The sequence below is a fragment of the Schistocerca piceifrons genome, chromosome 4 (assembly GCF_021461385.2).
Source record: "Schistocerca piceifrons isolate TAMUIC-IGC-003096 chromosome 4, iqSchPice1.1, whole genome shotgun sequence".
Lineage (NCBI taxonomy): Eukaryota > Metazoa > Arthropoda > Insecta > Orthoptera > Acrididae > Schistocerca > Schistocerca piceifrons.
The window spans coordinates 385,371,259-385,387,017 of NC_060141.1; the positions used below are offsets into that span (position 1 = coordinate 385,371,259).

The 15,759-nt window shown below is 43.3% G+C and overlaps 1 protein-coding gene across 1 annotated transcript in view; it reads left to right on the top strand.

Moving 5' to 3' along the window:
* Nucleotides 1-11,046: 11,046 nt before the first annotated feature.
* LOC124795142 (centlein-like) overlaps nt 11,047-15,759 on the top strand; it is a 551,801-nt gene continuing 547,088 nt past the window's right edge. The window contains exon 1 of the mRNA XM_047259020.1: nt 11,047-11,163. The gene's annotated coding sequence lies outside the window, so the exon portion shown is untranslated. The remainder of the gene's footprint in view (nt 11,164-15,759) is intronic.

The following is a 15,759-nucleotide window of genomic DNA, read 5'->3' on the forward strand; positions in this document are numbered from 1 at the left end:
TCTTCCTGATCCAGAAAAATTAGACGCTATTCGTAATTATTCTGTTCCTACCACAAAACGTGATGTTCGTAGTTTCCTTGGTGTCTGTAATTTTCTTAGACGCTTTGTTAGATTGGACAATTTGGCAACACCTTGTTTTTGCGATCTATCTGGAAAGTTCTTTTTAAACGAAAATCGGTCGACAACTCCGTTTGGTTAGTTTGTATTCCTGATGAGTGGGTTAATAAGCTGATTTGGTATACGCATTTCAGTTATACGCACTTTGGTCCCAGAAAATGCTTTCGTAAATTACGAGAAAATTGTTATTTCAGTAATATGGAAAAACGTATTCGATCTGTTCTGGCCAAATGCAAATTATGTCAAAAGGCTAAGCCGCCAACAGTTTCTCACAGAGCACCGTTGTTTCCTATCATTCCAGCGAAATTAAAGGAGATGGCTGCAGTCGATTTGTTCGGTCCAGTGGTTCGATCTACTAATGGTTTTGCGTACATTTTCGTAGCAGTGGAACTGACGTCAAAATATGTGTGTTTTACACCTTTACGCAAAGCAACAGCTCGTTCAGTATCTAACGCTTTCATCAAACATTTTCTTAAAGAAGTTGGTCATGTTGATAAGCTTATATCAGATAATGGATCACAGTTTCGTTCTAAAATTTGGCTTCGTACTCTACAGCGTCGTAAAATTAAACCAATCTTCATTTCACTTTTTCACCCTCAATCTAACGCTTCAGAGAGATGGATGAAGGAAATCAATAAATTGTGTCGTCTTTATTGTCATCAGAATCACAGAACGTGGGATCAGTATTTTCATATTTTTCAAAACATTCTGAATGATCTCCCTAATGATTCAACTTCTTTACCGCCTATATTGACATTAAAAAATAAAGCACCGACAAATCGCATTTCTGAAATCGTTCCTTTTCCGCCTTCACGGAAACTGCGGCATTCTGAAGTTGTCAACCTGGCTCTACGAAATATTGCATCTGCGGCTGCTAGAAGAGAGAGATCAGCTAAGCGTCCTGGTCGTTCAAAAATCTTGTCAGTTGGTCAGAAGGTGTTAATTAAGTCCCACCGTTTGTCTCACAAAGGAAAAGGCTTGTGTCGCAAATTTTTTCTGCTTTATAACGGTCCATATAGAATTCGTAAAATTATTCATGATAACACTGTCGAAGTAGAAACTCTTAAATCACGACGCTCTAAGGGAATACATCACATATCTAACGTAAAAATTTTTGTGGAATGACATACTTTTGAGAAACTAACAGCTAGATGTAAACATGCGGAGAGTACAAGGATACCGCGCTGTGTTTTGGCGGCGGCACATACTCAAAGCAACAGTCAAGTCTGCGCGCCGCACAAGGCAGTCTTTGACCGCGAACAATTGCTTCCTACGTCACGCGCCTACAGCTGATCGAGCGCTCAGTGCGAATGCACTGACAGCCGTAAACAAATACACAGTTTAATTTCTCCGATTAAATTCAGTGTAAAGCTATAGTGACTTGATGAATTATGTTATTAACATTCAGTATTTTTCAGGATACGGTTCTATAAAATATTTAAGAACTTCAGGTAAATTCTGTGTGTCTCCGACGTTAAGAGGACTTGCTATCGAGAAATTTTCAGGAAGAATGTCATTTCGAAGAAGAAACTAATAAACTAAAAAGGGTAACTATTAATTGAGTTCATTTTTGAGGTAACATATTTCCACTTAGGTACGTACTTTAGACGTAATTTGCTGCTCGCGATTACGTGATTCATACTTTGTGCTAATTTCATGTTCTATGAATTTACGTGTGAAGCGACGTGCTTGCGTACATTTGCTGATTTTTGTCAATGTTTTATTAATGAACAGGATTGTTATTTGTATATATTATGCATCGCTTGGCTGCACTGCTTTTTCACTGATGTCATATTTTTTTTATTATGTGCCTGCTGTGCTTATTTATTTAAATTATAATTGTCACCTGATTAATTGTGCTGATGTGGTTAGGTATGTAAGTTATACCTTGTGATTTATCTGCTTGCGCCTTCATGTTTACTTATTAAGATTACATATGAACATTTATTTGCTTATGCTGATATGATGCTAATGACCTGTTTGCTGCTATGCGTATGGATTGCATATTTATACATTTCTGTTTTGTTGTCATAACTACTCTTTAATTTGGTATATAGAAATGCTGATATACTGTGTACAAACATAGAGTTTAGGTCACACTATTGGATTAATTATAGATTGTTCGCTTGGCAGAGCCTCGTTGTAGGATTTGTGCTGCATCCACTTTTTGACATTCTGTTCACTACTGGTATATTTACTCGCTATTGCTTGTTTTGCTTACGCTCAGTGCCTTATATTTCTAAGATAAGAAAATGAACTGCTATAATTCGACGAACGACATTGGTACAAAGAACTTCATAGAAGTCACATGAGCTGGAGGTTTTATGGAAGCTGTATAACTTTATGCTAATAGGAAGGAAGCTAACGACATGACATACCATTACTAGGTTTAGATCATTAACAGTTATTACACTGCTTTTTTCGTGAGCAATTGAAATAGGAAGTGACACTTGATACAAGAAATACTCCACATGTTTGCTTCTGCCATAATTCTTGAAGTGGTGTACACACTGTGAAATATTGTGATCATTCACATTCCGTAATCGTACTTAATTACTGAGAGTTATTCGAACTAAGTCTGTTAGAGGTCATGCATGCATTTCTTTGTTTATAATTCATAATGAGTAGAAGATTGGGCTCAGATGGATTACACAGAGGTTGTGTGTTGACAATGTGTCTTCGGATTGTATGGGATGATGAGGTTTGCATTAGGATTTTATCTGTACTTGTTCGAGGAGACTGACTAGAGGAAAGAGTTGTGTTGGAAGTGAGATGATATTGGCAACAAGGTTCATATTTATCGACGTATTAAAGAAGTATTATTGAGGTATAGAGATTATATGAAGTTGATGATTATTGGAGGTTTTGTGGACAAGAGGTAAGGTAAATGATATTGATGATAAGAGTTATATGTATCGACGTAAGAAGTATTAGTGAAGTATTGAGATTATGTGATGCTGATGATTATTGGAGTTTTGGTGTATAAGAGGTAAAGTAAGTGAGGAGCATATTTTTTTTGTTGGTCTTAATGGAACAAGGAGGATGAAGATAGCAGACTAGAACACTGAAGTAGAAGGAAGATAGTCTATACACACACTTTGTTAAATCACTAAGCAGTATATACTTTTTTTTTGAAGAGAGGAAGTATTTGCATATCTTGGCTCACTGACAGTTGTTCAACAACAGTACATTTGATCTGGCTTCGCAAACATTGGTCTTGACGTGATGACTATGACGTTGACCTAACTATTATTGACTGTTGTACATTGTTGCCACTATTACTTGATACACATGATGAACATCAGATTTTGACAGAATTACATTTACACAGTTAACACCATTCAATTACACAGTAGTACTTAATGTGGATGAAAGATGAGTGAGTGTGTTTTCCTTTCCTAATCCTACCCACCTATCTCCTGAATATTATTTTATTTGTTTGTAGTGGCTTGCACTGACACCCATAAATATTATAGGTTTACTGATGTTTGTGTATTTGTAATAGTTACTATGACAATTATCTGACATTATTTGTGTGTTTATTAGAATTTGTATGTTTAGTGTAAGAGCATTGTAAAAGCATTTGTATGTGTATTCAAACTATTGTTCATGCCTGAACTGTCTGATTAGTGAAGGTAAATATTGTGAACTGTTACCTGCACTTTTTCAATATAATGTGTGACACTTAGGAATGATTAATTTCTGCTGATGAACTGTGTGATCAGTGATAGTGAATATTATGGACTGTTACTTGTATTTTTTCTATATGATTGGTGTCACTAGGACATGTTTAATTTCTGCTGATGATCAGTGTGATCAGTGATAGTGAATATCATGGACTGCTCTCTGGACCTGCTCATCATTGCTAGGTGCAACTGATGGACTACTTGTATGGAAATGAAGTCACTTCTTGCTGTCTGCACCTACTCAACATTGCTGGGTGCCACTGATGAACTGATTCTACTGAACTAATGTGACTTGTTGCTGTGTGTACCTCTTCAACATTGCTAGGTGCCACTACGAGCTCTCCACAAGCACTCACTCTACTACGAGCTCTCGACAAGCACTGACTTCTACGAGCTCTTTCCAAGCACTGACTACTACTACGAGCTCTGCCCACGCACTGACTTCTACGAGTTCTCTCCAAGCACTGTCCTCTACGAGTTCTTAACAGGCACTGACTTCTACGAGTTCTTTCCAAGCACTGTGGAGGCGGCTTAATAATACTCTTTGGCGCAATCTCTGGCGCAGTGGCTCAGTGTAGCCACCTTTCACCATAACGGTTGGACCATAGAAGGCCGGAAAACATTGGCCAGGTCAGACAAGTCCCAATTTCATTTGGTAAGAGCTGACCGTAGGGTCAGAATGTGGCGCAGACCCCACGAAACCATGGGCGTCGCAGGTTCGAATCCTGCCTCGGGCATGGATGTGTGTGATGTCCTTAGGTTAGTTAGGTTTAAGTAGTTCTAAGTTCTAGGGGACTGATGACCACAGATGTTAAGCCCCATAGTGCTCAGAGCCAAACCATGGGCCCAACTTGTCAACAACTAACTCTGCAGTCTGGTGGTGACTCCATAATGGTGTGGGCTGCGTTTACATGGACTGTAGTGGGTGCGCTGGTTCAACTGAACCGATCACTGACTGGAAATGTCTATGTTCAGCTACTTGGAGACCATTTGCAGCCATTCATGGACTTCATGTTCCCAAACGAGGATGGAATTTTAAACGATGACAAAGTGCCAAGCCACCGGGACACAGTTGTTCTCGACTGGTTTGAAGAACATTCTAGACAATTCAAGCGAATGACTTGGCCACCTACATCGCCCGACTTGAATCTCGCTGAAAAATTACACGACATAATCAAGAGGTTAGTTAGTGCACGAAGTCCTGCACCAGCAACACTTCCGCAATTATGGATGGCTGTAGAGGCGGCATGGCTCAGTATTTCTGCAGGGAACTTCAACGACTTGTTGAGTTACTGCCACGTCGTGTCGTTGCACGACGCCGGACAAAAGGAAGCTCGACACGATATTAGGAGGTACTCCATGACTTTTGTCATCTCAGTGTACGTATTGTACACATCTACGAGCTTCCAACAGGTCAGTGGCCATCTCAGTCCTTCACACACGCCCCCACAATCTGTTTTGATGGCTGATTTCAAAAATCACCATGGACAATTAAATATAACTGCAATGACTCCAATGGAGTAGCTTTAATTTCATAGGCAGAACTAAACAATCAGCGCCTAATTTTTGATGACAAGGACCGACACACATTCAGCTCAGCTGCGATGAGGTAAGAGTACAATCCTGATCTGTGTGTTCTATCTTCAAACGATAACCTCCAGCCATTAGCAATCACACGGAGAGTTCTGTCTGACTTCGCACACAATCAGCACCGCTCAGTAATACGGGAAGCAGGCTTGCAAAACCCACTGGCAAATTCCGTTCCCGGCCCACGCTGGAACTTTCAGAAAGCAAACTGGTCCGACTTCTCTAAAAGCCTTGATAAGATCTTGGGATTGATACCTCCCTTAGCAATTACTGTGGAAGATCTGTGGGTTGGAATCAAGAAAAGCAAGGGAGTTTATTTTCAGAGGTTACCAGAAGGAATATATTCCTGGATGGTCTGAGGTCAGTTAGAACCGTTTCCCCACTGTTGAACAACAAATGGCAGACGTTCTGCTATATAGTTTTGACGCCACATGCTGACAGGAATGGCTGGAAACTGTTGAAAAACGTGACTTCAAAGAAACAAACAGAAAAGCCTGGTCCCTGCTACGCAACTTGAGAGGTGCAAATCGAATAACGTGGAACAACAAACTCGTTAAATCGAATACAGTTAGTGCACACATCGTCTCAACATCAAAACGATATATTTCCCGACCTCTCGCCATCAAAGTGAAGCGAGAACCGAGAACCACGATGGCAGAGCGTTTACATCATAGCCCATATTCTCTACCATTCACTCCTGAAGACTTTTCGGCGGTTTCACAAGGCATTAAACCAGGTAAAGATCCAGGTTTTGATAGCATACACCCGGAATTCCTTCCGCACTTCGGTAAATATGCTACAAGACGGAAACCCCAATGTTTCTCCAACATTCTGAAAACAGGATCCAACCCACGACTTAAGAAACAGAAGAACATAATTGGTATATTAAAGCCAGGTAAACCCAACAACCTCATAATTATTGGTCTATTGTCATTCTGAGTAAGATGTAAAAATTGCTTGAGATACTATTTTATAACAGAATACGTATCAAGATACTTGGAAAGATTTCTGTTCAACCGACCGGGTCCCGATGAGACAGTAGCTGTGTGGATCAAGTAAATATGCTGGCTTCCAGAAACAACAAATGATATCTGATGTATTTATTTACCTGTCTGCGGTTTATGATATGTTGTCTATCAACTGTTCCGTGTAATACCCAGCAGAAGAGTAGCACAACTTTTAACAACATGCTGACTGACAGACCCTTTCTGACAATTAAAGGCAATACCACTAGAGATCGGAAGACACTCAACAATGGAATCCTTCAAGGCTCAGTCCTAGCTTCGCTACAGATACGCCAGCCGCTCAGTCCAGGAAGGTTGTTATGCTCAAGCAACATAGCGCAAACGACACAGAGGTCACTGAAGATATCTTAACGAAAGACCTAAGTACAATGCGACAAAACTTTCGTAAATGGGAACTCCAACCAAAACCTAACAAAAGTAAATCCACTTGCTTTCATCTGAGTAATATACTTGTCAACCGAGAATTGGACATAATTTTCGAGGGTAGCCGCCTGGACCATAACAAATATCAGTAGTACCTTGCAGATATACTTGGCGAACACTGTCATTTAAACTGCATCTAACGAAAGACTACAGCTCAATTGAGGTCAGGAAATAATATTCTGCAAAATTTATGTGGTTCTACGTGGGGTTCCGCAGCTTCACCTTACAATCATCTGCCGTTGACTTTATCAACTCAGCGGCAGAATATTGCGGCCCTATCTAGATAAACCGCAGCCACACGAAGCTGGTAGATGAGCGACTAAATCAAACCATGCGGACTGTTACTAGCAAAATCAAGTCTACTCCAGTACTCTGGCTATTTGCCCCGAGCCGCAATGCACCACCTAACTTGAGAAGAAAGAACATCCTCCTGAGGGAATATAATAAAATCTGCAACAACCAGGAGCTGCCAATTCACTAGGACATGCCTGCCATTCAAATCAGCAGACTCCGCTCCAAACACCCTGCACTCAGACCAGTTCTACCATAACTCCAACCTCTACGTAGCTTGGACGAGAGAAAGGCATAATAAGACACCACCAGAGCTTCCAGAGTAGGCGACAACAAATCATGGGAACTTGATATGACCCGAAAGACTTGGAGTGCACTTAAAAGGATCCGACCCACATGTGGGAGATGCGATGATGAACTACGCGGTTGGGGTAGGGCTACCTCTGCGGAGTGTACTTGTACGTTCCCAAGACAGAGTGTCAGACACATTGTGGAAGAAAGCCCTTAAAGTTCTTACCCTGGAAGCCTTAGGATCTCCCGGGTAATAGAACGGATGTGATAAACTGCATAAATAACATGTCTGTGAAATTGTAGGTTATGTACATTTTGAATTCGTTTGTCTAAAGTTATGAGTAACTGCCATAAGATTAATAATCACCATTATTTCTCATTGAAATATTTTATACGTTTCATAGAAATTAACACATTTATTTTTACTACATTTAAACAATTTATATACTTTATTATTATTATTATTATTAAAGTCATATACGTATTAAAATCATATATGTATTTAGCATTAGCATGTTAAATATGAGAATAACAGAAAGTTATATTTGGATGGGGGGGGGGGGGGGGCAAAGATAGTAACGAACTGTAACCCCACTCCCGGAACCCGAACCTTGGATCCACACTGTTCTAGCTACGAGCAATTGTGCAATTAACATTATTTACGAAAGTACTGACGTGTGTTTCACGTCTAATATCAAGTTGTATACTATCGGCTTAGCGCCAGCCATAGCTGTCCCCAAGGAAGGGGTTGGGTCGCAACAGGGGATACTTGTCCCATCTGGAATCAGGGGTACGGACTTTTCACACGGGCTGTTACGAGAAACGATGCATTTCGTTTTACACGCAGTGATTTCAGTGTTGTACTGCAGCCGGCCGGAGTGGCCGAGCGGTTCTAGGCGCTACAGTCTGGAACCGCGCGACCGCTATAGTCGCAGGTTCGAATCCTGCCTCGGGCATGGATGTGTGTGATGTCCTTAGGTTAGTTAGGTTTAAGTAGTTCTAGGGGACGGATGACCTCAGCAGTTAAGTTCCATAGTGCTCAGAGCCATTTGAAGCATTTTTTTGTTGTCCTGAATCCAAGACGGAAGTGTGCCAAATTGGAGTCGCCACACCATTGTGTCCCCTCCCCACAGACTCCTTGTCGAGTTCCAGAAAGAGACCAACACGCTGGCGCGCGATTTCTGAGGCCCGTTTCCAACATTAACGCAGCTGCAGTATACCTGCCCAAAGTCCATCCCTAATTCACACATGGGCGCCCCCTCCTCCTACCACTGAACATCTTACACACAACAGGAGCTTACCATTCGTCCGCGGTCAAAGAAGACCTGCCACGGCTTGCTGAAACAACATTCAGTTACACACTGATGTGGTGAAAGTTGTGGGACAGCTATATGCAGATACGCAAATGGCAGTTGTATCGCGTACACAACGTATAAAACGGCAGTACGTTGGCGAAGCTGTGATTTGCACTCAGATGATTCAGGGGTGAAAAGGTTTCCTACGTGATTACGGCTGCATGAAAGGAATTAACAGACTGTTAGACGCGTAGGACAGTCCACTTCGAAAATCGTTAGAGAATTCAATATTTCTAGATCCACAGTATCAAGAGTATGCCAAGACTGCCAATTTTCAGGCATTACCTCTCACTGGTCGACGGCCTCCACATAACGACCGAGAGCAGCGGCGTGTGCACAGACTTGTCAGTGCTAGCAGACAAGCAACACTGCTTGAAATAACCGAAGAAATCCACGTGGGACGTACGACGAACATATTCGTTAGGACAGTGAGGCGAAATTTGCTGCTGCTGGTGTACGGCAGCAGACGACCGACGCAAGTGCTATTGCTAACAGCAGGACATCGACTGCAGCACCTGTCCTGCGCTCTTGACCATATCGGCTGGACCCTACACTACTGGATAACCGTGATCCGTTCAGATGAGACCGGACTTCAATCGGTAAGAGCTGATGGTAGGATTAGAATGTGGTGCAGACCCCATGGAGCAATGGACCCAAGTTGTCCAGAAGGCACTGTGCAAGCTGGTGGTGGCTCCATAATGGTGTGGGCTGTGTTTACATGGAATGGATCGGGTCCTCTGGTCCAACTGAACCGGTCACCAACTGGAAATGGCTATGTTCGGCTACTTCGAGACCATTTGCAGCCATTCATGGACTTCATGTTCCAAAACAACGAAGCACCATGTCACCGGGCCACAGTTGATGGAGATTGGTTCGTAAAACTTTCCGCTCAGTTCGAGCGAATGATTTTGTAACCGAGATAGCCCGACATGAATCTCATCGAACATTTATGGGACATAATTGAGAGTTCAGTTCGTGCACAACATCGTGCACCAGCGGCTTTCGCAATTATGGACGACTATAGAGGCAGCATGGCTCAGTATTTTTTGTGGGGCTTCCAGGAACGTGAGCCCATACCACCTCGAACTACTACACTATGCCGGAAAAAAAAAGGTCTGGCTCGATATTAGGAGGTATCCCACGATTTTTGTAATTTGGGGTACGAACGTAGAGTGACTGAAACAGACTCTGAAAACAAATGGTTCAAATGGCTCTGAGGTCATCAGTCCCCTAGAACTTAGAACTACTTAGACCTAACTAACCTAAGGACATCACACACATCCATGCCCGAGGCAGGATTCGAACCTGCGACCGTAGCGGTCGCGCGGTTCCAGACTCAAGCGCCTAGAACCGCTCGGCCACCGCGGCCGGCCTCTGAAAACACTGTCTCGCTATACGGTACTGCATGTATATTAATCTGTACTTAATCGATGGACCCAAGTGCATCAGTTGTACAGAGGAAACGCCATTTTTGGCCAAAAAGTAAGGACAAAAGCTCAGAAAAATCAAGGTGGAGAGGATGTCCTACTCAAGAAATTGTATCTTCTCAAGTGCCATGATATGCGACACCACAGAGTATGCTGTCATACTGGTTCAGCCTTGATAGCTAAGCGTCGACTGTACCGGGCAATCTGTGATTGTTTTAGAAGATTTCCCACATTTATTCGTCGAATAGTAAAATTTTATGGAAGCTAACCAAAAAAGGAGTTTTAAAAACACATATTAGAGAATTTTAACTATGTCAATCAACTTTAAAGACTAGAACACATATACAAAAAATCTATCAACATTTTCAGATTTGAAGTTGTGTCAACATACAGTGTCATACGCGGTATAAGTTCAACAAACGTTTTTAAAAGTTCATTTCCTGTTTATTCAGTTTGAGGAGGGTATTTTTGTTCGTCATTTTTGTTAATAATTGACAGAAATTTCTCAAGATTTTTGGTATCAACAATGGCAATTTTAAATTTTTCTTGCCGCCTCTTGCAGAATTTTCTGCTGACGCCCATGGCGCCAGCTGTAACTAGCACGTTGGAGAAATACTGTGCGTGCACGAAACTGATATGAATCTGACAGCGTCCCCCTCACCAGAATGGGAGAACGCAGATCGCACGGTGCCACATGCGGGCGCGGCGACAGCTGCGCCGGGAAGTAGGCTTCAGCCGTCCTCCCTCCGGTGGGCAGGTAGGTGAAGCGCAGTGCGCATGCGCTCAGGCACTGCGCGTGGGACGCCGCGGCAGCTACAGGTGGCAGCGCGCCTCAGTTGTGCGGTGCACTCCAAAGGGTCAGCACGCGTCACAGGAGCGCGGGTCAGACCGGCGTCACATCACCAGCCAGCCGACATCACGACACGCGGCGACCCCTCGGCCGACCGAGCGTCACCTGCAGGTCAGTGCAGCGTGCCGGCGCCCGCTGATGCTCTGTAATCGACGCACGTTACGCCTGCTCATTGCTACACCAGGACAGTTGGTTATTTTTTCCCCTCTACTTCGTACAAATGTGTGCTACCTGGGAGAGAAGTGTGCATATCTAGGCAGCTAGTGGTTCGGATCGAACATTTGTGTGTAAATCTATTTCAGCACATGTGCGCCGACTTGACTGACGATAGCCGTACCACCTGAATACCTGCACTACTAGTTCTGTTACCGCTCTGTTGCCCAGGCGTGGTCACTGTATCGTTACACGTGACCTCCAGGTGACATCTGATTTCACGTAAGGATTCGAATCCATCCAAATGGACCAGAAACAGTTTATTACTAATATCTTACGAAATGTTTGTTGAAGAATTAGCACTGCGAAGTTCGACGATTTTTACCAGTATATTGCTAAGATCACCATCGTTGTCATTCGGACACTGTTCTATTAGAGGCAGCTTCATGCATATAAATCGCTACAACTCACACACATCTGAATCGTTTGGTACGTGTTTATAGTTATTTTGTTTTGTTTTATCTTGTAAACCTTAGTTTCCGTTAAAAACAAAAGACTTCTATCAACACGAAGCCGGCTTTTGAACATTACGCTGTTTTACAAGGCATAGTCATAATGGAAGTGGACTTACTTCCGACCCATAAATCATAACAACCAATTAGTTGTGAATGAGGTAGTTTAAACTTTGAAGTGTAACCTGAACAATTGCACTGCACAGTGCTTTTGCGCCCACGGGTAACAGCTAAGGTTTTGTCATACTAAGCAGCAGAAAAACACCAAAAGGTCTAATTCCATTTGAAACCAGTATCCTTAGATCAGAAGTACGATTTTTTAAACATGCCTACACGAAACTTATGTCCATTTAGCCGCATAAGAATTTCGTCATTTGCACTAAAAGCAATCGCATTTCCATTCACGTTTTGTCGTAATTGCCGTATTACGGCTTTATTCATTTCTGACGAGAATAAGTATATCGAAGGTAGTAACTTATTGCAAACTGTTCGCATAGGTCGGGTGTATAACAAAAAGTGTAATCGTTTAGCTGCAAGTTTGAATTCGATAAGAACTTTCTTCTAAAGAATCAGATTTTAATGCCGTGTCTGCTGCATTGCTACAGCCCAACTGAATCAATGATTGCTCTAGAAACTTTATCGATGTCGTTGCAGGGCACTATATCATACTTCATGCAGTCGCCCGTCGTTGAAGTACACCGACTGCCACAATTACGATAACGCTGTTCGTTCCTGGAGCTTAGCACAGTTTGCTTCACGGCACCTCGATTGATGACATTAGAGGGGGAACCTTCACTGTCGGATCTGACTAATGCTTAAACCGCAGCCTCACCGGTACCACTGTCTTTAGGAATTTAGAAGAGGGACGTGACACGTATACTGGTTTCGCACTGAGCAACTTCCGCATATTTGAACCTCTGAATTCATCGATCAGACGCGCGTTACTGTGTACTCTGCACGACTTCCAGTTGCCTGATGAGGCAATATCGCATGTGTGGTTGTTCCGGCAAAGATGAGCAAATACCAGACCCTGCAGTGCGTGTGGTTATGTGGTCTGCATTCTAGTGGATTACACGCTCGCCTTTGGTTCAGGGGGACACGAGGACGCGGGAGAGCTTCGTGTCCTTCGACGGACTGGGGCATCTGCCGGCTGACACTTTCACCCCTTACCGACTATCAGGCCAAAGCGAGGAGCGGTATGCATAATCAGCCGGTGTATCCACTGGCGTTCTCCAGGGTCAGAAGTTACCCATCCGGTCTCCTGCTTGATCATATGAGTAATTGCCACTGTATGTATAAATAGCGCCATAACATGCTCTGTCATTTTTCATGTAAATTTTTGTATAATTTCAAGCGTCCACTGGCTGTCGTGCGTATTACGACTTTTATCCGTAGATACTCCGTTTCATTCGAAGAAATACACTGAGGAAAATAGAAAGTATGGCACTGTAAAGTACAAGTAGGGGATTTATCAAACTTTGTGAATATGTATATAACATAACGGGAACTAATTGATTAAACTTTCGTTCCATTTGGAAATGATGTACATCATCAACATGAGTATGAAGCGTGAGACTCCACCTCCCTATGGGTCATGAATATGCTCTCTGATGTGGCAGCGAACACCCTCTGAACGAGGAATTTCTTACCATGCCGGTAACATACGCTGGGTCAGTCCATGAAGACTGATGACTGGTATGGAAGTTAATCTTTCCATTACATCCAAGACATGCTATACAGGTGACAGATCAGGGGACTGAGCAGGCCAGGTAAGGATCAGTACTTTCCTCAAATCAAAAAATGGTTCAAATGGCTCTGAGCACTATGCGACTTAACTTCTGAGGTCATCAGTCGCCTAGAACTTAGAACTAATTAAACCTAACTAACCTAAGGACATAACACACATCCATGCCCGAGGCAGGATTCGAACCTGCGACCGTAGTGGTCACGCGGTTCCAGACTGAGGCGCCTTTAACCGCACGGCCACACCGGCCGGCTTCCTCAAATCATTTGTGGTGTGAAGTGTGGTACAAGTTCTTGTGTTATAATGCTGGAGTATGCCATTTGGTATCCTGATGATGGAGGGAATGACATACTTTCCACATGCTTGCGAGCATTCAGCCTTTTTTCAGAAATTGCTACATCACTCCTTTGTCGTATTCTGTGCAGCAGTGATCCATCTTTCCGTCAGAGTCAGTAGAACGATCCTTCGATCGTCTCGTGGTGTACATCTTCAGGAAAGACCTGAACCTAGTCTTCCTGCAACGTTGTTGTCTTGACTTCATCTGGTCACACTTGTTCTGTATTTATCGCGCTACGGCCGACTGTCTTTATTCCCATGCCCCTCGACTATTCTCAGAGTCCGAAAGATAGCAACAAGTTGCACGTTGTAAGTTTTCTGCTTTACGAATCTCTCTCTCTCTGTGTAGTGTAGTGTAAGTGCACGAAACTCATTACTGAAAAATGTGATTACTGAAGCCTTGTATTGCTCAGTCGAGTTGGTTCAAATGGCTCTGAACACTATGGGACTCAACATCTGAGGTCATCAGTCCCCTAGAACGTAGAACTACTTAAACCTAACTAACCTAAGGACATCACACACATCCATGCCCGAGGCAGGATTCGAACCTGCGACCGTAGCAATCACGCGGTTCCGGACTGAAGTACCTAGAACCGCACGGCCACCGCGGCCGGCCTCAGTCGAGTGAATAGTGGTGTGTTGCCTGATGTCACAGTGATTGAACATCTCAAAAATACACCGAAATAAAACCAATAAAAATTGCACATCAAATGAACTACTTAACTTTGTGTCTGAATAAATTATCAAAATTACTTTAATAAAAGTTCACTGCTGATTTACGTAGCTAACTTTCGAAGCAAAACTCAGAAAACGAATAATGTTTCAGCCACGGATTTATCACACTATTCACTAAAATGTACTTTGTATACAAGAAAATAACTTCCAAACTGAATGTAAAGTATATGGCCTAATCACTGAAATGACGTTTTTCTGAATGTATATTGTAACTGTTCGGCCCTGAACTACACTGGCGGGAAAAAAAATCGCAACACGAAGAAACAAGTAATGTAGAGTAATGAAATTGTGGGAATTAATTTGTCCAGGTAACGTCTAGCTAACTGCCTTGCCGCAGTGGATACACCGGTTCCCGTGAGATCAACGAAGTTAAGCGCTGTTGGGCGTGGCCGGCACTTGGATGGGTGACCATCCAGCCGCCATGCGCTGTTGCCATTTTTCGGGGTGCACTCAGCCTCGTGATGCCAATTGAGGAGCTACTCGACCGAATAGTAACGGCTTCGGTCAAGAATACCATCATAACGACCGGGAGAGCGGTGTGCTGACCCCACGCCCCTCCTATCCGCATCCTCCACTGAGGATGACACGGCGGTCGGATGGTCCCGGTAGGCCACTCGTGGCCTGACGACGGAGTGCTAACGTATTTAAAAGATTAACGTTCCAACATCACAGGTTAATGTAAGTGCAAGATAAGCCATTGAAAATGTGAAACGCTGGTATGTGAATAACTAGTGCAACTGCCAAAATCTTGAACGCAAGCATGCAAATGTGCATGCATTGCGTCGTACAGGTCCCGGATGTCAGTTTGCGGAGTGGTGTTCCACGCCTGTTGCAGCTGGTCGGTCAGTACAGGGACGGTTAATGGTGGTTATGGATGAGGCTGAAGTTGTCGTACGATGATGCCCCATATGTGCTCGAGTAGGAGAAGGCAACATGACGACACTCTGTAGAGCATGTTGGGTTATAACAGCGGCATCTGGGCGAGCGTTATCCTGTTGGAAAACACTGTGTAATGCTGTTCATGATTGGCAGCACAACAGGTCAAATCAACAGACTGAGGTACAAATTTACAGCCAGGGAGCGTGGGATAACCACGAGAGTGATCCTGGTGTCGTACGAAATTGTACCCCTTCCATAACTCCAGGTGTAGGTCCAGTGTGGCTAGTCCGCAAACAGGTTGGTTACAGGCCCTCAACTGGCTTCCTTTTAACCAACACATGGCCATCA